The 27,687-nt window shown below is 37.1% G+C and overlaps 2 pseudogenes across 2 annotated transcripts; one reads left to right on the forward strand and one right to left on the reverse strand.

Annotated features, from left to right (window-relative positions):
• Positions 1-3,248: 3,248 nt before the first annotated feature.
• Positions 3,249-8,381, reverse strand: LOC104593618 (putative disease resistance protein RGA3 pseudogene; annotated as a pseudogene). Of its 2 annotated transcripts, none has more exons than XR_016078815.1 (2): positions 4,894-8,381; positions 3,249-3,555 (listed from the first exon to the last, which is right to left on the reverse strand). The product of XR_016078815.1 is annotated as a putative disease resistance protein RGA3 pseudogene, transcript variant X2 (transcript). The 2 variants fall into 2 exon arrangements; XR_016078814.1 differs by having other exon boundaries at positions 3,249-3,764.
• A 9,801-nt stretch (positions 8,382-18,182) lies between these two features.
• Positions 18,183-19,066, forward strand: LOC104593617 (vacuolar iron transporter homolog 3 pseudogene; annotated as a pseudogene).
• Positions 19,067-27,687: the final 8,621 nt, after the last annotated feature.

Below are 27,687 nucleotides of genomic sequence, written 5' to 3' on the forward strand. Positions count from 1 at the left end.
TTGAAACCAAAAATGACACAAAATAACTTATGACAACTGGAGTGTTTAATGATTTTATCACCTCTAATATTCCTGCCTTGTTATGTTTCTGGTCTGTTTTTTCCAATAAAGATTTCTAATTTATCACTACAGAATGTGGAACCTGAACATCTAGCCCTCCCTCCCATCACTCAACAACTGAAATTGCACTCATCATATGACAATTTAAAACTGTTGAATTAAAATATCATGAAAATTAGTATGAACTAAAATATCATGAAAACTGAATTTTGAATTAAAGTATGTTTGAACTTCAGTTCTCTACACTCTAGATTGTTTAGTTAATGTATTGTTTTAATTTTTTTGAACGGAATTTATTTATACGCTACTTTTTTTGTGCTATTAGTCCAGATTGGCCAATTTTTTTGGGCCAGAAGTAAAGCATAGAAAGTAGAGAACCGTGGAGCTAAAATAAAATATCATGATATTTTGAATTAAAGTTAGTGTGGACTAAAATATCATGAAAATTAGTATGAACTAAAGTTATCATGAAAACTGAATTTTGAATTAAACTTAAGCTCAGAACTGTGCCATATCTTGAGATTTTCTTAACTTAATTGAGTCCTGGTAATGTTATCTAATGTTGGTCATTCCTCAATTTCTTTTCTTTTCCCCTTTAGATATATTATCTATTAGATTAAGCCCATACAAACATGGGTTAGAAATAAATCCTATAGACAGAGTAGATATGTCAGTCTATAGAGGGCACTTATAACTCTAATGATGAATCTCATTAGCAACCATTCCCCTTTTGCAATGTTAATATTAACCTTTAATTATTGAAAAATTTGGACTCATCTCTTTCATGTTTTTGGCCCCGCGTGACAGTGGGTCATCTGGTTTCTGCATATTGAACACACTTTATATGATCTAGGCTCTTTAACCTTTTTCTCTAGAATGGTGGCAACACAAATTTTTCAATAAAAGTACATTGAAGTTTCTTTTTAATTCCATTCAACATTTTGTTTGATCCATAAAAAATACATTCAAGTTTCTTTTTCTTTTGTTTACTATTTTTGCTTTCCTTAATTTAAAGGAAACTATAACACAATTGACTTGTTTTTCATTTTCTTTCCCAGATACAAGTTAAACATTCACATGGTTCAAACAAGTTATCGTGGAGGGATTGCTCATATTGGAATTACCTGCATGTGGTAGTTTCTTAACCTTTTGTTAATTTATTTGCCTCCTTGTGCATATACAACTACAGTCACAAACTAAATATAGATGCATCAATTATGGTACCTGTTTACACTTTTTGCATACTTTTATATATCCACATTTACATTATATATTAAGTGGAATCATTAATCATGTTTTAAGTTAATTATGTTTTCTTAACCTTATCAGTTCTGCTCAATTAGGATTAATGAAATTGAAGTTTAGTTTCATTTTGGGTCAAAGCTTCAATAATCAAACAAATAGATGCTAACACAGCCAATCAAGAATCAACCTAAGTGACTACACCCAACTTAGTAAGTTCTATACCTGGTTATGATTAATCATTCACTGGTTTAAATTCCCTGTGCATCGCACGGGCCATTCTACTAGTAATAATAAAATAAAATGACTGTCAGACCATGGAATATCAGGTGGATTTGTGATCCCAGTCCCAGAAACTCACCAAGCTTGAGTTAGACTGATGATCCCATTCAACATTCATCCCCAATAATTACACCATTGGAACAAGACAAATATTATACTTTTTTATTTTTTTTTTAAATTTTCTTGTTCATCTCATATTACTTGTTCAGCTCACTTCTGGACTAATGTAGGAATGACTGATTCCAAATTGATGTAAGGTAGGTTCACTTAAGATGCATTTCTAAAACTAGGCAATATGTTTAAAGTCATTTAAGGATGAAATTAAGGTAAACAGGTAGGATGGTTTAGGTTAGACAGGGGATATATTGCAAATGCAAAAATAATAGGCTTATCCCAAAATAATGAAAAGTTTTGAATTGAGGAAAGTAGGTTTATAATGGAGAATTATAAGGGTCCACCAACTTTGGTAGGTTTGATAGGGTTCTAAGTTCTAACTACATCTTGCATAAAAGGACAAAATATCTCATTATCGTTATCCATACCTTATCCCAACTACATGGGATTGGCTACATGAATCCTGTTGGGCCAACCCATTCTATTTAATGCCATATCCACCTTAAATTATGAGTGCTTAAATAATTTCTTACTACTTCTACCCATATCCTTTTTGGTCTACCCCTAGCACTTCTAGCCCCTTCAACTTATAATAAATCACTTTTTTTTACTGGTGTTGCTGATGGCCTTCTATGCACATGACCAAACCATCTTAATCCACTTTCTCTCATTTTATCACGCATTGGAACTATTTCTAAGTTCCTATGGAAGATTTCATTCTTGATCCTATTCTTTCTAGTTTTTCCACTTATCCATCTATAAAAGGACAGAATATCTACTTTGTAAATAAAATCTGGAAATTATGGAAACCAGGGTTCTAGGTAAAGTTTTGGGATGAAATTGGTAGGATAGATAGTGATAAAGGCCTATGGGGGAAACCTAAGATGAAGGACAGAGAAGGTTGGGCACAAAAGAACAAACATTTTAGGTTGTGATAGGATTAGGAATGTTCCCTCACCTACAGATATTATGTTTATTTGGTTAAAGATGGGGGGCATCTGGATTAGATTAGGTTACCACCCAACCTTAGGGGTGGTGATAGAGAAGAGTCTATCCTCAGGAGAATCTAGTGAAACAATGAGATTTCAAGAATTTTGGCTATGGAGGATATACCTGAACTAAATCCTGCTTCCAAGATGCTGAATAAATTCCTTTTTAAGAAGAACTTGTGAGCTATTGACGGCTGTAGTGATTGCTTGTAAAACTTGAGAGGAGATACGAGTGAGAAAGAAGAGAGAAAAAACCTTAGTCACTCAATCAGAGGCCTAGAATAACTGTAGGTGAGGGAACCACTGACCACCCTTTATGTGCACTCTTTTTTTATTGGTAAGGAGAAAACTTTCATTCAAAGTGGGAAAGCAGCATGCAAGCATAAGACACCACTATCAACAGACATGACAACATAAGACAATACAAACACTAACTGAGGACCAAGCAAACTAATACAAACAGAAAACAAAACAAATGGAAAACAGAAAATAACAGACATACAACTACAAAACAGGCAAAGAAAAAAGCATTCTAGGTGGATCCCCCATAAAATCTTGCGGTTCCATAAAACCCCTTTGGGTGATCAAAATGCACTAACATATATATATATATTTTACCTTGGAAAGAAAATAAACTGTTCCAAATCAGCCAGCATCAATTTCCTTGATACCCTTCAGCATATTTTAACTGGCTACAATTTCTCTGGACCATTTAAGAAATTGGCGCTCACTAACCATCATAGCATTTCTGATATTCAATCTTTTCATAACCAAAATACCCTGTTTAACCATAGAAGCTTCACCTTGAACTGGAGACTTTGCCAAGCAAGGACCACAAAAGGCTGCTACAAGAAGACTGTCACCATTCCTGACCAGAACACCATAATTGCATATTTATTCACTTTAAAATCAGCATCCACGCTGATCAAGAAAGAGCTACTTTTGAGGAGAGAACAGATGGTGGTCTCTTATTGGGTCTACAGTGTTGGCCACCACTGTTAGTCTACAGAAAATCCGGACCATCTGAAGCCCTTAACTCCTCTTTTTCATATGTACTCTCTCTAAGAGTGACCAATCCTACCAGAATGATGAAAAACAGAAATTCCAGAAATACCACCATCATAATTTAATGCAAGGAAAATTCAGTACTTCTAAACTACTTATACAATGACTAAAATATCAAACATGAACTAATTATGACTAAACTAATTAGAAACCAAGGCTATGCCCAAAACAAGCAATAAAAGGACCAAATTGTCCTTACTGCTCAAAAATACATAAATTCATAAAAGGTTCAGAAATTTTCAATTTTGACTTGTATGCTCTTCCAGTTAATAAAAGAATACAGGCTGAAAAGTATAGCACATTCAAGATATGGAAAGGCAAGAGGAAACAAGGTGTAGTACATCTTTTTTTGAACTAAAGCCTCAGAGTTAAGAGATCTGTTATCCAAATGAAAAGCATGCAGAGATAAGTTCATTGAGATGATGCAGTATATTTCCCTCAAGTGAATCAACAAGAAAGAACTGGGCTTTTAAGTTTGTTCACATGCTTTTGTCCAACCGTACAATAAAAAAGTTGTGAAGATTAGTTTCTCTAATTATCCATATGAAAATCATGAACATTTAGAAGTCTGAAAGAACCTGTCTGATTAAATAACCACATCCAGCATGCAATTGTGTGGAAAGGCCACTCAAACATGTCTCAATGGGTATAAGGAGTGGAATATATGGATTAATTTTCTCATATTTTTGAGGTGGGGGTTACTAAAGTGTATTAAAAAACACTATCTGTCACATGTTCAAAAGCAAAATTATTTGTTTGACTTAGCAAAGACTACAACAGAATGGAGGATGCTCAAATCAACTATGATTGTTCAGTGACCTTTTCTTCTCATATTTTGATCTTTCTATCAGAGAAAGGTCCATGCTAATATTCAAAAGATAAAAAACAGAAGAGGTACCTTCTAGTATGGGGTAAAAACTAATTAATAAATGTCACCCATATTTTTTTTTTAATTCAAGCATACCCCTGTTCCATTTAAAAGGATATGTTTCTACTTGGTTCCAAAAACAAGAGTGAAAAAAAGATAAAGAGTACAAATCATACGAAAGAAAAAAAAAGGTATTTCTGATTTCCCAAAAGTTTTGGATCAGCTACAAGTAAAAAAAGCACTCTTGTTAGATTTAGAACAACAGAGAATTACCTTCCAAATTTAACAATTAGGAGATTTGCGCTTGCCATCGATCAATATTGTTGGGACATGGGATATTTTGTGCCAATCTTCACCACAGTGATCTTGACACCGGACCACTAATTGTGGACACTTGCTAATGGACAAATGTTGAAGATTGTCTGGAAGCCTATCCTCTGGAAAGGATAAGATTTGAGGACATCCCCAAATTTCAAGAAGTTGGAGAGAAGTAAGATTTTGAATTCCCTCTGGCAAATGTTCAAGCTGTTGGCATTCCCGAATTTCTATGTCCTGGAGGGAAGACAGATTCCCCATTTTCTTGGGTAAGGACCTGAGATTTGGACAATTTGATATCTCAAAATGTTTAAGTGTTGTGGGCAGGACCTCTTCTGCAAGGGATATTAGACTAGGGCACTCAGAAATTTCCAAATGTTCAAGAGATGATAGGTGTTGCAATCCTTGATTCTCTGACAAAGACCTGAGCCCCTCACAATAACTAATGTCTAACTCTTTAAGTGCAGTCAAGGAGTATAGCAGCTCCTGAGGTAGAGAAATTAGCTCTGGAAACCCAGATATGTCCAAGGAAGAAAGATTCATAAGCTGAGGCAAGGACCTCAACAGCATCTCATCACAATACTGCACCACTAAATTGCGGATTGATGGAAGGCTTGGAAGAGTAGTTAAACGCCGACAATTTGATATTTGCACTGTTGTAGTGGTGGATGGGAAGTGCAATATCACCCTCAGCTTTGGGCATAGTGTAAAGGTAATTTCACTAAGGCAGGGGAATTCTCCTCCATTTGGTCCAGTCCATTGCTCCAAAAAGGGCATGCTTGCAAACGTTAGACTTTCTAATGATGGGAACCCCTTCACCGCTCCATCCCCACAGAACTCATGGTCCACATATTTAACCTTATTCATTGCACCTATATAGAGACACTTGAGGAAGGGCAGTTGGCCTAGTGGTGGGAGGAATTCACATTTTCGACAATACAAGAGTCTCAGGCTTACCAGATTTGAGAAGGATGGATCACAAACCCAACTTGGAAACTTGAAACCACAGTAATCTCGTATAGTCAACTCTTTAAGGTTTTCATGAGGTTTTAGGCCTTCAAGTACTTGGTGCTCTGCTACCCCATCTCTCAAGTTTATGGCTTCACCTCGACTCCATATCAACTCCAACTTATGAATGTAGTGCTTATTCAGCAACTTTCCCTCTTGTGTTTCCTCCAACTTTAAAATGTTTTCCAGCTTTGTGATGGCAAGTGATCCTCTAAGGTTCATCATGTTCTTCAACTGTCCAATCCCACATTCCTCATCTTTTCCCACAGTAAATGTGGAGAGTGTTTGAAGATTGGTTAGTCTACCAATATGTGGTGGCATTGAAATTAGTCGAGAATATATTTCTATCTCAAGATGGCGTAGATTGATTAGGTTCATAGTATTCTTGGGTAACTCAAGCAGCTCATAGCAACCCCTAAGTTTCAATGTCTGTAGATTGTAGAGTTTACAAAATGATTCAGGTAGAATTTTAATAAGAGTCTGTGAGAGGTCAAGGTAACGAAGATGTGTCAAATTGTCAACCGAACTTGGTAATTCAGTAATGCGAGTATGACTCAAGTCCAAAACACGCAAGGATCTCAGTTTTAAAAAGAGATTAGGAGGAACATGCTCAATGTTGGTTGGGTGTTCATGCAGCAACAGGAAAGTCCTTAAAATTCTGCACTTGTAAAAAACCTCAAATACTGTTGGATCTATGTTCTCAGAAAGCAATGATAAATAGTGGAGCCTTCTAGAAATACTGTATGGCCTATTATCCTCCACTTTCAAACACTCATCAGCTGCAATACTTTGAGCAAGTTCATGGATTAGATCATGCATGGTGTAAATTGATTGTCTTTTCTCATAATTATATGAATGCTGGAAAAAAGACCTCCACAACAAATCATCAAAATATTGATTTCCAATATCTTCCATCCTTTTTATTCCATCAGAAATTATGTACCCTTCTGCCATCCATAATTGCACCAACTTCTGTTTATCAAATACATAATCTTTAGGAAATATGGAGCAATAAACAAAACACCGCTTCAGATGTCCTGGTAGGTGATGATAGCTCAATTTCAACGCAGGCAGTATGTCATTAAAACCTTCTGGCAAATCCCATATTTTGCTATTCAAAATAACTTCCCACTCATTTTCATCAGTCTTAGAATGCAAGAGTCCTCCAAGTGTCTTTGCTGCCAAAGGCAATCCCTGGCACTTCTTAACGATTTCTTTACCAATTTTTACCAAGTTGGGATGAACATCAAGAATACCATCTAGAAATGCTCGTTGTGCAAACAACAACCAACAATGTTCATCTGATAAGCCGGGTAAATGGTAAGAAGAAATTGTTCCCATGATTGAAGAAACTATTTTACTCCTAGTAGTCACTATAATTTTACTCCCTCTTTCTCCAACTCTAAAGGGAACTCGTAAAGCATCCCAGTCCTTGGATTTCTCATTCCATACATCATCTAGTACTAGCAAAAATCTCTTGTCACTTAGTATTTCCTCAAGAGTAACTTGAAGAGGATCCAAATCCATGAGCTCAAAAGTTTTCCTGGTGGCAGATTCTATTATTGATTTTGTAAGCCTTCTTACATCAAAATCTTCAGTCACAAAGATCCACATTCTTAGTTCAAAATGTTTCTTTACCCTCTCATCATTATAGACAAGCTGAGCAAGTGTGGTCTTTCCAAGTCCACCCATGCCAACTATGGGAATGACAGAAATATCTTGGCCCCTGTAATTTTCAGATAACAGAAGTTCAATTATCTCCCTTTTCTCTGCCTCTCTACCGAAAATGAATGATTCATCTATTAAGGAACTAGTTTGTGGTCTCTCTTTAATTCCAATCCTTTTATCTCCAACTTCTCTCAGTCGAAGATCACTACTTTCTTTTCGGATCTCACATAATTTATCAGAAATCTCCCTTATTCTATGTGCTAACCCAATCTGACATAGGAGTTGGCTTGAATTGAAGGATGAAAAGAAACTAGTTACCTGATTGTTATCGGATTGAAACCCAGCATGGACTTTGGATTCCAGAGCTTTGGTGGCAACTTCATCCAGCAAATCGTCCACCTCATAAGCCACATCTTTAAGATCTCTCAGCCAAATCTTCACTGCCTCCTCTTTTATTTCCCTCTCCTCGGCATCATTAAGCGCTGCACGAATTCTCAACAGTGTCCTTGACAACCCTTTCAGCTCTTTGTCAACACCCAACAGCAATCCAAACTCTTCTATTACAGGAGATGCCAAGTTCTCAAAGACAACTTGCAGAAAAGCAGATAAAATTGCGTTTGCCATACTTCTTCGCACTCAGTAATTCGACCGTGGAGGATCAATTGGGTCAAGAAAGAAGTAGAGCAAACTCTCTGCTTTTTTGTTTTTTTGTTTTTTTTTTCACCATTATTGATTTATGATAAGTGGTTCTCCTTAATTTTCTTCACTGGAAAATAGAAAAATGCATGATAGCGATCCCCATTTCTTTAAACAGTGACCATGATAGCGATTGTGACCAGAAATTTTGTGTTGTCAGACGACTCATCTGGCACCAATCCAGTGGTGAAAAATCGTCCATGTAGTTACACTGATTCCACCCGCCAAAAGCACAAAAGGGTAAAACACAGACCACCACTGCTCAGTCACTCCATTGTTAAAAGTGTTAAGACACTATTCCCAAAACCTGAAAACAGACGTTACATTCAATTTAGACGGTACAAAAAATTGCTCTTAGAGTCACAATTATGCTTTGCTAAAGCATCAACCACCCGACTGCATTCTGCCTAAGCGTGGGTAAGATTATCAGGCACCTCGCTTATGAGTTTCAATATCCCTTCCTTTCAACATCCAAAACAGAACCTCTAAATCCAATTCCACCCTATCTCCAACCAATCAAAGATCATCACATAGTCTCAAATTGTTATGAAGAGCTTGACTTTCAACAAGAGTGTTAGAAACAATGCCATAGAAATGAGAGAAGGCCACGACCACGAGCATATCATCATTTGCATCCCAGATGAATTCCACCACCACCTCCTGACCCCGTGCTTCCTCTCACAGCCCCACCTGTGTTGAATTTAAAACCAAGACTTCTTGGTTTAGTCCACTTCCCGCAAAGGCACTTCCTTCGGCTTATGGATGTGACACTAATCAAGTCAAAATAAATTTAGAAAATTACAATTGGGTCTCAGTTAGCATTTCCATTTGTTTACATGTGACCAAGAATAAAACAAAAATATATTTTTATTTTATTTAATAATTAATTAAAGGTTGGTTTATTCCCACTTGTTCACATCCCTACGGAATTAGAGAGCATTGGAGTGAAGATGACTTGATCGTAGTTGCGCTAAAATCGGCCTGCTTGGTGGCTCAAATGTCAAGAGAGAGTGAGGTATGGACACCTAAATGTTTGTGATTGCAACTTTTATGAGAGAGATATGGAGGGATATCTCATAACTAGAACAAGATGGGCTATATATGAGGGTTTTTCGTTGAACCACAAGTCATTACGATTTTATTCTTTAATTTGTGTTTGGTTGTAATGTAAATTGCAAATATGTAAATATGTACATTGCATATTTATCTTCTTTTTGGTTCATGAATGCAAATACGGTTCAGATATTAAATCGTTTTTATACTCATCTTGTTTGTTTGAATTCCCATCATTAAATTCTCCAATTGCATTATGCTCCAATGCCTTAATTTTGGTTAAAAGGTTGATTATCAAAAGAATGCAAAATTATGCCAATTGATGGTGGCTCAGTTGATAGGTTCTCTAACTCGTTGGAGTAGAGACCTGAGATCAAATCCCGCTGCCACCAGGGTTTAAGAAAAAGAATACAAAATTGTATTTAAAAAATAGGTACAATAATGCTAGAGAATACATTTTTGATCTAATAATCATTACTCATTTTTGTACTTTCTTTTCAGTACAAAAGTGTTAGAAAATATATTTTTGATATAATAATCATTACTTTTTTACATGTCAAACAAATACTCGTAAACGCGAAATGCAATACATAAATATCCCGATTCGACATTTATATCGCAAACAAGCGAAACCTTAGCTTTGATCAATAGAAATGTAAAACATGGAGAACATCATAGTTTCATGTGAGAATTCCTAAGAATTGTTATAGGCCATTTAACCCAGACAATGACATAATTCTTACAAGCCACGGGTTGGAACCTTGAAGAAGCTATATATCCGGGTGTTCTATGTCGGATTCAATGATGATATGAAGACATTCACCCCCCTCTACCAGTGAGAGAGAGAGAGGTTGTGCGATGACTCTAATTGTCTTATAACCAGAGTATGGGATCAAGGCAAAGCCATTTATCTGCTCTTGCTTCATTTTATTGTCATCCTCCTCTTAAGCTGATGTATCAAGGAACCTTTCACGAAGGAAAAGTTGAAGCATCTCTTTAAAACAAATGGCTTCTCCGTCAAAGACTTCAGCGCACATACAATTAATGGTTATGTTTTTGCCTCTTGTGGTTGATCCTATTGTAGGATATTTGATTCGATCATGGAGTGGAGTGGTTAAAGCAGAGATTTTGTTGGCCTTTTCTAACGAAACCGTCAATGACGTCTTTAATGTTGTCCATTTTGGCCTTATGTTGGCCTTTTCTCCATAATTCAAGGTCGAAAATGACATTTTTTTTTTTTAAAGTTTAGGGTCAAAATTGGCCTTTTTCCCAAAGTTCAAGGGTCACTAGAGCCAAAAATCCATTTTTATATTAAATTGATTTAATTATTATAATTATATATCAATATTTATATTGATTTTTTTAATAACATATAATATTAATTTGCCAAGATGATCAAGAGTTTCCCTAATCGGGTTGAAATTACCCTAAACATATTATAAATCCCATGAATCGAAAATGATGTGCTCAAAATCAATCTAATCTAACCACATTTAGTTTTATTGAGTTTGCTATTGGGTTCTTTGTAAATGTGAGTTCAAATCAGCCCTGAGGGACACACATACATGTGTGTGTGCAGGAATATAAATAAGCTCCTACTTAAAAACTCAAGTCAAGTTCTTTAATTTTCCAATGTGGGATAAGTCTTAAAGGATGAAAAAACATGTCAAAATAGAGTTTTGGTGGAAATTTTAAAACCATTTTTCAAGTACATGTATAAATGTGTTTTATTATGTAATTAATCAATCAAACACCCATTGAATTTAATCTCTAATGAGATTAAAATCCAACACAAGAAATCTTAGATATATTGACACTTAGCCAATAATGTTCATAAATGACTAACACTATATTCACATATTTAACGAAGTTTTACTCTAAGCATCAATAATTTATTATCTTTTGGGGTGATAGTTTTCAAAGAGTGGTACTATAGAACTTAAAAACTATCACTATACATTTGCAATTTGTGATAACTTCTTATTTAAGTCACTAATTGCAACGCTTATATAGACCATTATTAAAATCTTTATTTATTTTTTCTTACAAACATTATTGAAATGTTAGTATAGGATAAAAAGCCTGAACACACACACACACACATAATTTTAGATTTTTTGGTAAAAAATTTAGATAAATATTTTAGAGTGTATGGAAAAAATCTTAACTTCTCTTTCTTTACCTTGTGCTCTTTTTGATTCTGCACGACTCTCTCTGTCTCTCATTATTCTCCTCCTCACATTGTGTGTCCCTCACAACCAAAATTGCAAAACCCATATCTCTCCCTCTCGCTTTCTCAGTCAACCAATAGTTCTCCTTTTTTATTAGGGTTTGAACTTCTTTGGGCAAACTGCACAGGAGATGCGCTTTCTTTCTTTCTTTCTTCTTTTTCTATTTTTGACAGAGATATTGTTTCAGCTGAGGCAACAATTCTATTTGGATCAAAGTAGCTCAAAGTGAAGAATCCAGGTTTGCTCCTCAAAACCACTCCTCAAACCAACCTCACATCATTTGCAACCACACATTGGGAATATCTCCTGTATTTATATTTTATCATTTATAGGAAGATATTCCCAATGCATGGTTGGGACTTGGTGCCAAGAGCAAATTGAATTCCAAAGTGAAAGACGGATAATACCTTAGTCATTATTTAAGTTATTATTGCAAATAGCTTGATTGCCATTTTGTTTTCTAGCTGTGAGAAGGCAAAAATACATTTGCAAAGCAATAGCCATCCTTATGTTATGTCGGGGTTTTAGTAGTGGCATCATGGAACAGTGCACAACCTAGGGAGGAAAATACATAGGCTATGTTTGGTTTGAAGGAAAAAAGTAGGGAAAGGAAGGGAAGGACAAAGAAACCAATACAACCAAGCATATCCTTAGCTTAGCTCCTGTCAGGTTATAAAACATGTATCCTACCATAGCCATTTTACACACTAATCTTAAAATTTAAGGGCTTAAGGGTTTAGGATTTAAGGATTTATAATTTAGATTTTAGAGGATTTAAGAGTTAAAGAGTCTAGATTTTAGGATTCAGGAATTAAGATTTTAGTTAGGCTTTTGGAATTTAAGGTTTAGATCTAAAAATCAAGAGGTTGCCTGACCACGATAGGAGTCAAGTATATATTGCCCAACTGGGAAAGGAGGACTTATATTGCATGGGAGAAGCAATGTAGTGGATGAGGCATAGGTGGGTCATATGGATAGGCCGATCTTAGACCTGGGGTCAACTCTCAAGATGTCATCTTCTTTGCCCTTTTTTTTCTATTTCTTCTATTTGATCTTTTACCCAATTAAAAAAACAAAAAACAAAAACAAATTAGGCTTTGTTCAGATAAGTTTTTGTTTTTTAGCTTTGACTGTGAGAAACAAAATTGTGCCAAAAAGAATTTTGCATTTAATAAGACTTGCTTTTTAAAAGCATAACAACCTAAAGCCAAAGCACTTTTAAGCCCCAAAGCACAAGCCTAAAACTGGGGCTTTGTGCTTTTTGGCTTTGAAAGCACAATCTTGAAGCTTATTCAAACAAAACCTTATATATTGCCGCATGGATTTACTTTCAAACCATAACAAGAGTGTCAGGTCATTAAAGCTATGTAGAATTCCTTAAAAACTTCCCCTCAACTCTATATCAAACTAACATAGCCTCAAAATTTTGAAAATTTCCCCAAAGGAATTAAAGTTATTCCAATGAAAATGATGCATGAGAAATACTATAAGTTCTTATTACAAACATGCCTTGAAGATCTGATGATCATATAAAACAGATCTCTATGATATGATGCATTATAGTTATAATAAAAAACATATTAAATAACTAGAAATTAGAAACGTTTAAATTACTTTTTATATGGAAGTAAATAGGAACTTGTTCAATTTTAACCCATCAAGGATTTATTTAAAAATCCTACACCTTATTATGCAAATTCAACTTTATTTTCTCCAATAAAAAATGTATGAAACAATGTGGTTTTTCTAAAATTCTTAAAAATCCTTTTTGATCATTAATAGACAACCTTGAGGAAATTCTAACAGTCATGCCTCACAACTAGAAAAGAATATTAGTTTAATCTTAGGCAACATATTTGGTTTGATAGAAAATAAGAGAGAAACAGAAGTCTGACTGAAAGTTCTTAGTAAATTTTGTGAAGTTTCTTAAAAACTATCTTTTAACCTTTTGTTCCTCTCTTATTTTCTATCCAATCATAAGGCTGTGTTTGTTGCAATGCAAATAAATTTGTACTGATGCAAAATCATAGCAGTGCAAATGATTTGAGTGTAAAATCCGATCAATTGTTGTTTCAATTTTTAGCTTATTTTGTTTGGTTGCAGTACAAATGAAGTAAATTAAGACATGGAGCAGGATAAAATAAAATCCCAACCAAAATTAAACGAGAATTTGCACTTTTTACATTTGCACTCCCATGCATTTGTACTAATGCAAATAAAATTGCACTACAACCAAACACAGTCTAAAAAAATTCTAGTTTGATGCACACAGAATATTGTCAAATATGCCAAACATCAATAAAATAAAATCTTGCACTGTCAAAACCTGGCATATCTTTTTTTTTTTTCTTTTGTCTTTTTTAAAGGGTATGCTCTTCCTTGTGAATCATGCATGCTGTTTATTATAATAATAGGATTACATAAAACAATTGATATCCATTTGAGTATACATATAAAATCACTTTGATGCACAATATCTATAATATATAAAGCGGATGTTGGCTTTAATTTTAGTGTATGTCATAAAAATTAAATTTAATAATATAATATTAAATTATATCTTTACCCTTTACTTACAAGTATGATACATGCCTTACACTAATATTTATCAAAACGAATAATATAATTATATAAATTAAAATGATTCAATATGATGATTTCTCATAAATTAATTATGTAAAACACAAAAGGATTTAGGATTATAGTGTCAAGGAGAATGCAATTATGTAATTATGTACATGAAAGAGGGATGGATTATAGTGTAAAGGGAATTAGGCTTAAGAAGGAAAGTTATATCCAAACACCCAAATACTTGACCAGAGAAATCTGATAGATGTAGCTTATATCGTATAACTTCTAATGGCATTTCACTTGTAGAAACCAAGGAAACCTATCAAATTCCATATTCAGTAGTACAATGCAGGGAAGAAAAACCTGCAACTGTCCAATAAATGAATATATTCTTGACCAAGAAAAGCGACTTGGGTAAGCATATTTTGGTTATTAGATAGGACAATGAAGGATGGTTTGGTAATTTCGTATGCCCCTCTACCCTGTTAGCATACGTGTCACATCATAATTGGTGGATCATTAGAAAATAGCAAGGAAAAGGATTACTAATCAAAGTGTATCTGGTCAACTGAGGGGTTTCCTTCATGTGATATGTTATAAACTACTTTTTTTTATTTACTTTATGTTTTAAAACTTCTAGATGCTTTATTCTAACTCCTTTTAACTGATTTTTACACTAAATTATTAAGCATATGAAAAGATCAAGGTAATTAATTTAAGAATATTTGACCAAAGAGCCACAAGAGCCCTATCGGGGGTTGTGCTTCTTTTGTATAAAATTGTTGGGACCAAACTTATGATTTGGGCAATTGACAGATAGCTGGTTTCACACTTCCAAATTTTTGCATTGAGTGGAGAGTGATTAGGGCACATCCATTTTTTGTTTTCTAAACGGACACATTCCTGATAACATGATTAAAAACAAAAAGCGGAAGTAACAAAAACATGGAATTGCTTTTTGTCCTTTAAGAAATGCACCCTTAAAGTGAGTTACAGGATTGGGTAAAAAATGGGATGTGCCCAAATCAGTTTCTATTGGATTCTGCCCAAATAAAGCCTTAATGAATCCTAGGAGTGGATTCGAGCTGAGTCGAACTGAGCCGAGCTGCATACTTGGTTATTTGAGCTCAGCTCACAGGAATAGTATCAGGTTCGAGCTTGAACTCGGTTTGGTTCATAGTTTGCAAGTTCAAGCTCGACTTGGTTCAAGTTCAACTATAAGCCAAGTTTTTTCTGAAAAATAAAAATTATATGTATAAAATTATTATTTTTTTTATTTTTTTGACATAAAATTAAGAATTACAAAAATTATTTACTATTATACATAAAAAATAAAATTATTTATTATATATTTATATGAATGTATTATGTATGTATATATGTATTGTATATATATAATAAAATTATTTATTTAATATTAGACTCGCAAGCCGAACTTCACCGAGAGCCAAACCGAACTTGAATAACTCGTGAAAGACTCGGCTCGTAACCACCCCTAATTGAATCCTCTCACATTCATGCCTTAGAAAGCCTAATTAGAGCGGATTGGGATTTCTGTACTCCCATTCTGTACTTCCTTGATGTCTTCCCATTCAAGAAAAGACACCTGTCCTATTATAAGAGCATTATAATATTCTCTATCCAATGTTAAGAGTTTTTTCTTTTTTTTTGGGTAATGTGCTAAGATAGTAGAGTACTGATATGGCATTGACCAAGAGAAAAAAAAAAAAAGAAAATCAAGTACTAAAACCCATCGTTATAATGAAAATTTTTAATTTCTTCTGTGCAAACAAGCTGACAAACATGTTGGTGGAGGGATTTTCAAGAGGAGAATAAGAAACTGAATGCTGAAGTTATCTGTAATTTATTTTGTTGGTTAATTCATTTAACCAAAAGCACAGATATGTTAGTGGAGGTTATCGTGGGTGAATTTTCAGTTAGCCTAATTCACTAAAATAAGAAACATATTGCAGCAATACCGCATCAAAACATGAAAATAGGGTTGTCAATGGGTAGGATCCATATGAGTTTTCCTTCACCCTAATCCAACCCTCCACGAATTTAACCTGAACCCAATTCAATTTGGAGTTTAGTTTATGGGTTATAAGGCCTCAGTTCCTCCTCCATGATGAAAGACGAAAAACCAAATCAAACATAAAAAGAAGTCATATCAAATTTAAAAAATACCCTTTATATATGTAGGGGTATCTGGTGTGGTGTGCTGAGACAGTAACACCCCTACCCAGCCCGAACCTTATTGGAGTTGAAAATCAAAACTATAACCTAACCCTACACCAAGTAAACCTGAACCTATAGCGTCAAGGCAAGATATGTTCATCGTTTCATTTAAGCTTAACCATTGACATCCCCATATAAAAATAAAAATCTGTCCAAGCTGATTGCCATCCACATGGCAACAGTAGAGAGAGTGACCTCTTCAATTTTCTTTTTTTTTTCTTTTTAAATTAATGTCAACAAAATAGAGTCATCCATCTCCTAACTATCTACAAGTCGAGTTGCCTGATTTAAAGAGTTACAACTATATCAGGTTCGGGTTCACAGAAAATCCTCAACCAAACCCTCAACTTCACATCAAAGAGAATGTGCCATATATAGCAGGAAGATAAGAAAGAAGATCACCCATTTTCTTCAAATTAAGGGAGCATTCTTTTTTTGGATTTTGAGAGGGAGGAAAGTTGGTTTATGGGATTTTGATTCCTATTGATCAAGAATCTCATATTCTTTTTTCAGATTTACATAGGGACCAGAGAAAATTTATTTTCATGGGTGAATAAATAACTTTCCCACCTGGAAGAAAATTGCCAACACTTGAATGGATAAAAATGACCATTTCAATAATATATTTTTATGGCTAAAATGGTCATTGTCTTATTTATATGAGAAATAAAAGAACATGAATAAATGCACTTATCCGGATAAATCTTTTCTAAAAAACACTTAACTGAATAAATAAATTTCCCTGGATAAATAACTTACCGAAAAATGAACAAGGCTTAAAGAAAACCTTGAATCTACAAAGAGAACAGAAAAACTCAAAGAATTTTTTTTTTTCAATTCACTGAATAGGAACTTGTGCAATGGTTTACTTATAAGCAATGCCTAGATTTCATTTTATTTTTTTGAAATAGTAAAACCCGTAATTAGACAGACTTTCTAAAACATTATATTTTAGTGAGAGAAGAATTTTTAATCAAACTAGAACTGAAAATGTGTGTAAACAACAAAGATAATAATTTATTACAAAAGAAAAATTCTTAGAAAAACCACTTTTGGAGGCCAAGACAATGGAGAATTGTGACTCAAAAACTGCAAATGAATTTCTTAGATAGATTTTTACCAGTTTTGATATATTATACATTAAAAATCAACAGTTTTGGTGATCAACAGTCTGTTGATCATAGACTTCTAAAAGCTTTTCAGCAACCTGTTATATGGGACGACTCATGTAGTTGGACAGGTGTTCCATCCTATGTGGGACCATACCAAAGTGGGACTGTGGGAGGACATGCAGACCATCAATCCCCTCATCATCAACATCATCTACATCAAGAGTGGGACCCCGTTCCATCCTAACTTGACTGTTTGGATAAGAGGAAAACTTCCATCTCATCACCTCCCCTAGATGTTATTTTCACTAGCTAGTACAGGACATGTTCTGGTGCAGGAAAACATACAGGAAGGTACTTTTAATTTGAAACCCACTATCCAAGCAATGAGTTTTCAAAGCCAGCGTTTGATCGAGTGAATGAAATAAGCCATTCACATCTAAATAAACAAAAAACCGGGGCACAAGCCAAACGAAACTGCCGGTAGTAAGTCTACGCAAATCTCAATAAAATAATAGGACACCACGCGCCTCTGCTTTGTGCCCGTGGTAATAAACAATAACATATACAGATTAATAAACAAGGTGCCACGTCTATGCCCATCATTTCACGCCACCGACCTCTCCATAAATATCCTCTTCAGAGGGCGTGTGTCTTGCATACGCCTTCACTTCCTTTCCTCCATCCATTCATTCATGGTGATGGCTGCCATTGCTGGAGACCAACCAGTAGTCCTCAAGGACTCCAAATTGGTCGTCTGCAGCATTGATGTTCATGATGACGATGAGCACCAGAAAAACCAAGCTGATGGAGAGGAGGGATTCGACTACTCACAAAGAGCTCAGTGGCTTCGGGCCGCAGTGCTCGGAGCGAATGATGGGTTGGTCTCCACGGCATCTCTGATGATGGGGGTGGGTGCAGTTAAAACAGACGTCAAGGCCATGATCATCACTGGATTTGCTGGGCTGGTGGCGGGTGCATGCAGCATGGCCATAGGCGAGTATGTTTCAGTTTATTCGCAGTTGGACATCGAGCTGGCTCAGATCAAGAGAGATCAGAAGAGAGCGAGAGAGAGTGGGAAGAGCGAGGACGAAGAGAACAGCGAGAAAGAGAAACTGCCGAGCCCATTCCAGGCGGCTGCCGCTTCAACCCTGGCATTTGCGGTGGGAGCGGCGGTGCCGTTGCTGTCGGCATCGTTTATCAAAGAGTATAGAGTGAGGTTGGGGGTGGTGGCCGCAGTGTCTAGCTTGGCGTTGCTGGTATTTGGAGGGCTGGGTGCAGCGCTGGGGAGGGCACCAGTGGCCAGAGCTTGCTTGAGGGTACTAGTTGGAGGGTGGTTAGCCATGGCTATAACTTATGGCTTAACCAAATCCATTAGCAATGCAATTTAATTATATTAGAACCTTTAATTATTATTTTCTTGGTCTAGTACTTTATGTTGTAGATTTTTGAGATCAAGTTTGCATAGATTGGAATTAATTCAGAAGAACATAAGTGATGTTTGTGTTGATGCTATACTGGTTAATTATATATATATATATATATATATATATATATATATATGTTGTATCTTTTGATTCAGTGCTTAATTAATAGAAATCTCTCTTTTAGATCGATCTCTAAAATAAGATTTATAAAGAAATGGATAGTGGGGAGGAATAAGATGCAAAAGCTGGCATTGATATTTCATTTATGAGAAAGCATTATAACCTGTGAACACTTGTTTTCTTTGGCTAGGCATAGGCTCCATTTGGTTGCCAAGACAAATTTCCAAAGTGAAACTAATGCTGCGTTTGATTTTATACACAAGAAGGTACAAACAGAAAGTAGAGGGGAAGTTTAGAACTTCCTCTCAGTCAACTTTAATTTGTTTCTCTCTTAAATTTATATTCAATAACAAACAGCTGGGTCACAGCCTAAAACTTAGATCTCTACCCACATGACATCGCAGCCCATATGGGGAACATCTCCCGTGCAGTACAACCTAAAATTATGCATGCGGAGATGTTCCCAATTCACGGCTGTAGTATCTTGTGAGTAGAGTTTGAGAGTCGTAGCAGATTCAGATGTCTACAATATGGGGAACATCTACCCACATCTGTCTACTGTGTATCACGAACATCTTCCCATGCATAATAACATACAAATTATAAAGGATGTTCCTTATATGTTGCTGCAATGTCATGTGGGTAGAGTTAGGAAATCCAAACCATGGTTTTTAAAACCGGATAGTCGGATTAGAAAAACCGAGAATCAGTCAAGTAATTGATTTTGTTTTATCCCATAATCGTTATTTTGCAAAAAACCGTTGATTTTATCAATAAATCGTTAATTTGGGCAGTTGAATCATTCAAACCATCCAACGGTTTAGCCATTTTTATTTTTTTATTAGAACAGACCATCCATTCAGTTCAAATAATCGGACCATTCGACCCGAGAACAAGACCCCTGACTAGTTTATTGTCGGATTCAGTTTTAAAACCTTGATCCAAACTATAAGTTGATTCCATGTTCAGATGAAAAAGCACTTCTAGTCTTCTAGATGACGAAGAGGGTGAATTGGTTCCATCCAAGACATCATGGGTATAGGCCAGGTAGTACTAGGCTATTAGCGTTAACTTGTTCAAAGCATAATGGCCTATAACACAATTAAGGATGTAGGATCTATTTCATTTGTACCAAATGCATTGGAGTGTAAATAAGAAAATTGTAAATTTGGGTTCATTTTTTATTCAGGTTTTGTTTTATTTTGCTTTATCTGCATTGTAAATAAACAAAACAATGTAAAAATCAAAACAAAATTAAACCAAGATGTGGAGTCAATTCATTTGCATTCCCATACCTTTGCACCAGTGGAAACGAAATTGCCCTACAAATAAACAAAGCCTTAGGCTGCGTTTGGAAATGATGCAACTGGAGTGTAAATCCCAGTTCACGATAAATTTGCACTCTAGTTCACTTTTGCCTGTGTTTGACAATATTACATTTTTGCATTGACAAATGACAGAACAATGTATATTTACACTGATAATAAGATATAAAAGTACATCAATAAAAAAGAAGTAAATTTGCATTCAAGTGTGTTTTTGATAAGAAAAAAGAGCATATGTTTTATTGGAATTTGTGTTTGCATCCATTACAGCTAAAAGTCTGTTTGGTAAGAAGGTAAAATTGTCAATGCAAAACTAACCAAACTTTGTAATTTATATGAACCGTTTTACACTTTATATATTTGCACTCACACATATTTGCATTGTTTCCAAATGCAGCCTTAGTTCCATTTGCAATCCCATACCTTTGCACCAGCTGGATTCTGTATTAGATTGTGCTTTTAGATTGGTTGCACATAAATGGAAGCAAATGGTTTCCTGAAAATGGCTTAGAGTGTTGGTTTCGAAAAGCAAGTACCAATCATGGGACCGGATCCAGTAGGAACAATATAGGAAGCACATTCAGTGAGCACTTTATAAATATTCTGACAACCGTTAAAAGTTGTCATTAATCTTTTTAAGGGTAGCTGGATTTTCCGAGTTTTCTGGCCAAAGAAAAAACTTTTTTTTATAATTAAATTAGTTTTCCAAGTTAATGCCATCAAGGGAGGAATAGGAATCTGCTAACAGCAAAAAACGTGTTAACACACTGACAGCATACCAGTCCAACTATGCATAGGAGATGTTCCCAATATACGACTAGATTGTTTTGATGTAAGCGTGTATGCTTGCTGTCAGCAGATCTGGGCCCTCAGTACAGAGTTTTTGCTGCACAGAATCCCGTCACCTCAAAATATTCGCCAAGTTTCCTTCTATTGGGCCTAACATCTGGGCTTAATTTAATTGTTCCAAACTGAAACTTTTACATTAACCTTGGGCCCATTAAAAACTTAACAAATTCTTAACCCAATCCAACCCAAAATTGCACCTTTAGAAGTACTAATGTGAAGATTAACCCAATCCAACCCAATTGATCATACTCATCAATTGAATGTTCCAGTAACTTGGGCCCATTTCATCTTCTGATAAACCTTGGAGCATCTTTAGTTAATTGTCTTTTAACAGCAGCAGTGATGACGCTGCTGATTATGATTAACAGTGCATCCATACACATGATTGGAATAGGTGGTATACAAGGCTGAAGCAGATTACAGGACTGATGAGATGGCCAATCCAGAAGGTCCCCTACTCAGTGGACACCTTGGATTGCCACATCATCCCTCCATATGACAAAATATGGCAGGTTGCGTAGGGTCCCCTAAATCAGGTTTCCCTATCTTTCCCACCCTTTCTTTCAAACCAAAACGGCATAATTGATCCCAGTAGGGAACCTTTTTGCTATGGCCACCCCCTAGAGGCTCAGGCCATTCCTTCACAATTTTTTGTTTCAATGTCTTTGGACTAAAATAAAATAAACCCAGAAATTATTGCACCTCTTCTGTTTTCTTTAATGCCCAAAGTCCTCATTTTAAATTTAAAAGCCAAGCCAAAGAACAAAGACAAAGACTTGAAGGGCAATGGCAATGGAAGCTCCTTGTTATTAGCAATTTATATATATATATATATATATATATATATATATATATATATATTCAAAATTGCTGGTACAATTTTGTCCCGCTTGTTAATCTCCATTATACCATGTTTAGTGACAACTTCTATATTATTTTAAGAAATATTTCACATTCTCTTGTCCGGTCAAACCCTTAGTTTAGTTAGCAACAAAATTCTAAATTTACTGATAGGATTCATAAAGAAAATACTCATCAAGCAATAAATAGATATTGAGGTAAAATCAATTGTGACATGGTTTTATGCAAAAGAAAAAAAAAAAAAAAAGACGAGAGCATGGGCATGGAGTTGTATCTCTTGAATCTCACTGATGTTTGAGGGCTGAGGCATATAGGCCATGTTTGGGAATGCTTGTTTGAAAAATAAGTGTTTATTCTAATAAATGTTCATGAATATTTGATAAAAAAGCACTCGTTTCAAATAGGGATAATATAGGTATTTTCAAAATGGCTGGCAGGTCAAGACAGGCAAGAAAAAAAGTGCCTATTGAATAATCACTTAAAAATAAGTTTGAATTTTGGGCTTCTCGAATAAGCACTTCTTTTGGGCTTATTTTCCAAACGCCAATAAATGCTTATTGATATGGTCCTGGCCCAAATAAGAGCTTATTCAAACAAGCACTTATTTTTAAGCACTTTCAAACTTGGCCATAGTATAAAGATGATCAACACAAATAGGACTTGTTTTAATTTCTCAATGAAAAAGATAAGTACTTCATCTCCTTCTCATTGTTTTCGTAGTTTAATATTTACTTTAATTCATCATCTTCAATGCATAAACTTTATATCCAAAAGAGAAGCAGTAGTGATTTCCTTTTCCAGAAAATTACTCCTTTACTCACCCTTTGCTTATATTTCCAACCACGTTTGCTTTCCAATTTTCTTAGGTATGACTCCCTTTTAAGATATTATCATAAAAGATGGCTTGATTTATTTTGATTTCGTCACCTTTTGGTTAGAGAGGTGGATACTGTTTGCTTCTCCATCTCTTTTGCTATGGTGATTTGGAGGCTGATTTCCTTGAGCAATGACTATTTTTCTTTTTTCTTTGTCTTGGGGTTGGGAATAACCATGGATCAGATGGGTTTCATTAAAATTAAACATAAAGCAAAACTTACATCTCAATAGTAATCTGATAACTGAAATATATATTGTTGCAAGGATGATTCACTAGAAAACTGCAATCTGTGTTAAAAAGCCAAAGCTTCAGCCTCCATTGAAGTGAAACTTGGCATGGCAATTAGGGTAGTGATTTAGGCCTGCTTTTTTATAATTTTTTGATAAATCAAAGAACACCCCTAATTAAAGATGATGATGGGTAGTTTTTGATAATATAGTATAGGGATGCTGAAAAAAAAATTGATTACGTTAGGAATGCAAAGGGATTGGTTCAAGTTTAGACATAGTCTAAATCTAAATTTACTTTGTTAATATTCAAATTTGGATCGAATCTTATCCATTGGATTTGGACACCGGACACAGAACAGGTTCAGATATTGAATACACCAAATAAAATTTTGTCAGAAGATTCTATGTTTTGATAAAATAAATTAAGTAAAAATGAATTTAATATAATGAAAAAATGGCTTGAAAATAACTATTGTGAGACCCAACGTAGATATAAGCATTAAACGTAAATGTTTAAAATATTAGTGGGTCTGACGAGATCTAATATGACGAGATCATATTAGATCTAATCATATATGGATCAGATTCAAATAAAAAATGTTTTTATATAAATTTTTTATTTTTATAAAATATTTTTCTCAAAATCGAGCTCGACCGAGCTGAGCTCGAGCTCAAGGTTCTGGCTTGAGCCAAATTCGAGCCTTGTAGAACAGTCTCGAGCCGAGCTTGAGCCTGGTACTATTCGGCTTGGCTCGACTCGAATCCACCCCTAATCCAGGCGAATCAAACTTTTAGTTGTGTTTGGTTTGAAAGAAAAAGTAGGGAAAGGGAAAGGCAGGAAAATCCTTACAAACCTTGTATAGGTATCTATACCTTTCCCTACCTTTTCCTTCAAACCAAACATTGATCTATGCATGCATGTGTTACTATGTATATATGTAGTTTTACAAAATACTCACATAGTTTGGATCAGGACCCAATAACCGGTTGGTCACAATAGTCTTTATAGCTGTGCATTGGGAACATCTCGCCATAGAGGACAAGAGAGATGTTCCCAATGCACGGCTACAAAGCTATTGTCACCAGTTGTTGAAACCCTCGTTATGATTGGCTAGATCCGTCCCAACCGAGCCCACCTGACCCTAGTGTAGATATATAGTAAATATAGGATATAATGATAGTGGATAGGAGTTGATACTTTAAATATAGTACTTAGTAAGAGGGAATTGAATGAATTTTATATTAGTAGTTGAAATTATGTTTTTTGCTTTTGAATAAAAAGGACCAAATCAACAATTAATAAGGGTATTTTGGTCAAGAAATGTCCTATAATCTAATTCACATTCCCACACATATATAGTCCCACTACATAGCAAGTAGACCTGTTTATGGGCCGGGCCGGGTTGGGGCTCGGGCCGGGCTTTTACTATGTATTAACAAATTTTTTTTAAGGCCTGAGCCCGAGCCCGGCCCGACCATCGGGCCTATAATTTTGGCCCGAGCCTGGCCCTCATAAGTTCCCGAGCAAGGTCCCAGCTTGGAAGCGGGACTACTTTGTGGTCCGGGCCAGCACAAGGTGGCTCTTCCTTACCAGCTGGAGGGTGGCTACCCAGGCGACTAGCATCGCCCTCAACCAGTAGACGTGGAAGGCCTTCCACTCGTGGGCTCAAGCTGAGCTTGATCATCGGGAATACATCACCGAAGAGAAGTTCGTTCAGGCTGGTTTGAGCTCGGGTAGGTTTATTTCTGTCTTTTGGCGCTTTGCTTTTATCTGCTTGTTGTTTTTGGATTTACTGACGCCAACTTTCTTGTAGGCCCCATGGACAAAGAAGAGAGAATCATGACTACCAGGCTCCTTAACCAAATGAAGAGGAGGAAGAAGCGGACTGCCAAGAAGGCCGCCAAAAAGGCTAGTGTGGAGTCGCCGAGGGCTCCCTCCCCCAAACCCGATCATTCCCGGGCTCCTGCCCCTGAGACCGGGCTCAACAATGCCCCTCCAGTGATAGATTTGGAGGGTGACTTTCCACCCCAAAGACTTGAGGCTGCGAGGGGGTTGGAGAACGAGCGAGCCGGGGCTACTGTTGAGGCTCCGAGCTCTGCTGGGGCAGCCGCTGAGGCTACAGAGGGGTCGGCTCAGCATACTGCAGACGCAGCAGCGTCTTGTAGGGCCAGCTCCTCCCTCCAGCTCAGGGACCGAAGAGGAGGAGTCCATCTTGGATCCCGAGGTCAGCCTCGACCGAAGCAAGAGGGGCGTCATCAATGCAGAAGTCGTGAGTTGGGCCGAACTCTCCCCAAGTCAGCTCGGTGGTCGCGCTGCAATCAACATCATGGTGGTAAGTTCGTTTTTTGTGAGCAAACACTTTATCTCACCCCCCTACTTTCTCCTTCTTCTCTCTCTTTCTCTCTCTCTTTTTTTTTTACTGACTAGTTTCCTTCCGTTAGGCAAACACTGCTGTGCACGCCTTAACTTTCCAATCTGACAAACACCTGAGGCGCGCTTTGGCTGCTGAGGAGTCATCCCACGTGGCTCATGCTGAGCTGAAGGCAACACAAGACAAGGTCCATCAATTGGAGAGTGCTGCCGCCGCCCAGAAAGGTCTGAACGACACCTTGGCACTAGAGAGGGAGGAGCTGGCCCGGGAACGAGACAGACTGAAGGCCGAGGTGAACGGGCTCCGAGTTGGTCAGGAAGCCCTAAAGCTCGAGGTGGAAAGCCTCAAAATGGCCCAGAAGGCTTCGCAACTCGAGATGCAGGCCCTCAAGGGAACTAAGGAGGCCCTAGAGCGTGAGGTGGAGTCTCTCAAGGCCGATATCGAGGAGAAGACGGAAATCTTTCACGATGCTCTGGAACAGACCAAGGTTCAGTCCGTCATCGACTACGTCAAGTCCTCGAGGTTCGACAACGTAATGTCATAGGCCTACCGTAGGGGGTTCAAGCTCGGCCGATGGTGGATAAGGCATACCTACCCCAATCTGGATATAAGTGCCTTCACTTCTTTCAACATCACAGATGACATGGCACGCCAGGCCGCGGATGACCCAGACTCTGAAGATGATGGCGGCAATGGGGAGGCTGACGCCACCGATCTGACTGATTCTTCTGAGGAAACCCCTGAAGAAACCACGAGTAAGGCCGATGAGCCTCCCAAGTAGTCAGGTGCTCCTTGTATTCTGGGCCTGCGAGCTCGATTTCCCTCTGTTTTATATTGAACGTATTTATGTAGTGAAATTTATGTAATGAAGCTTATATAATGAAGAACATTTTTTGCCAAACACTTGCGCAATTTTCTTTTACTTGTCGAAGTGGTTGTCTTACTCTGAACTGTTAGGCTACTAGGCTGATTACCCGGAGCGTGGGTTCCTCAACTATCGTGGTCCCGAACTGTATTCTGACACTTAGTAGGGGTAGCCTTGTGTACACCGAGTTGAGTGACATAGTAGGGTACATGCCCGACCTGTCTGCACCCGGGTTAATTTGGCTTCGGTTGTCTCTTACGGGTTTAACTTGTTGCATGCCAGGGCGGGCTATCCATCACAGGGTTCCTGGCCGAAGTGCCTGTGCCTTAGGCATTGCAAGCATTTAGCCTATGCCGATGAGACAACTAGATATTGTATGCTTCCGAGCTCTTTTCATTAGCTTGGTGTTCTAGCCCTTAGGCTGGAGGAGTGGCTCGTGGCCCACTCTCGGAGTCTACTCATGCCGTAGAGGTGACTGGGTCCTGTTGTGCCGAGGTCATGTTAGCTCGGTATTCTGGCCCTTAGGCTTCGGGAGTGTCTCATGGCCTACTCAGTTCTTATAGATAATATTGTCTTAAGTTGACAATATTCCACGCTCGAGGCACTTGTTTCCCTTTGAGGGCCTCGAGCTCGTACGTTCCTTCCCCGAGCACTCATTTCACTCAGTAAGGACCTTCCCAGTTGGACCCGAGCTTGCCAGCACCGGGCTCAGGTACCATAACTTTACGAAGGACCAGGTCGCCAATGTGGAGGCTCCGCTTCTTGACCCTGGCGTTATAGTACCGAGCTACTCTCTGCTGGTAGGCTGCGGTCCTGATATTCGCGAGGTCCCTTACTTCGTCGAGTAGATCGAGGTTGGTATGTAGCTCATCTTCATTTGTCTGATCACTATATGCTTCTAATCGCAGTGTAGGAACTTCGATCTCTGCGGGGATGACTGCTTCAGTCCCGTAGGTGAGGTTGAAGGGTGTTTCTCCCGTGGCGGTCTTCTTCGTGGTCTGATGGGCGCATAGAACACTGGGTAGCTCATCTGCCCACAACCCTTTAGCTCGGTCCAGCCGCGCCTTCAGTCCGCGGAGGATGGCTCTGTTCGTGACTCCTGCCTGACCGTTTGCTTGAGGGTGTGAGACTGAAGTAAAATTCTGTCGGATTCCCATGTCTTGGCACCAGTCTTGGAATTTGATGTCCTCGAACTGCTTGCCGTTGTCAAAAATCAATACCCGAGGTAATCTGAAGCGGCCTTCGATGTTCT

Source organism: Nelumbo nucifera, chromosome 7 (genome assembly GCF_055504915.1).
Source record: "Nelumbo nucifera cultivar China Antique chromosome 7, China Antique-T2T, whole genome shotgun sequence".
Lineage (NCBI taxonomy): Eukaryota > Viridiplantae > Streptophyta > Magnoliopsida > Proteales > Nelumbonaceae > Nelumbo > Nelumbo nucifera.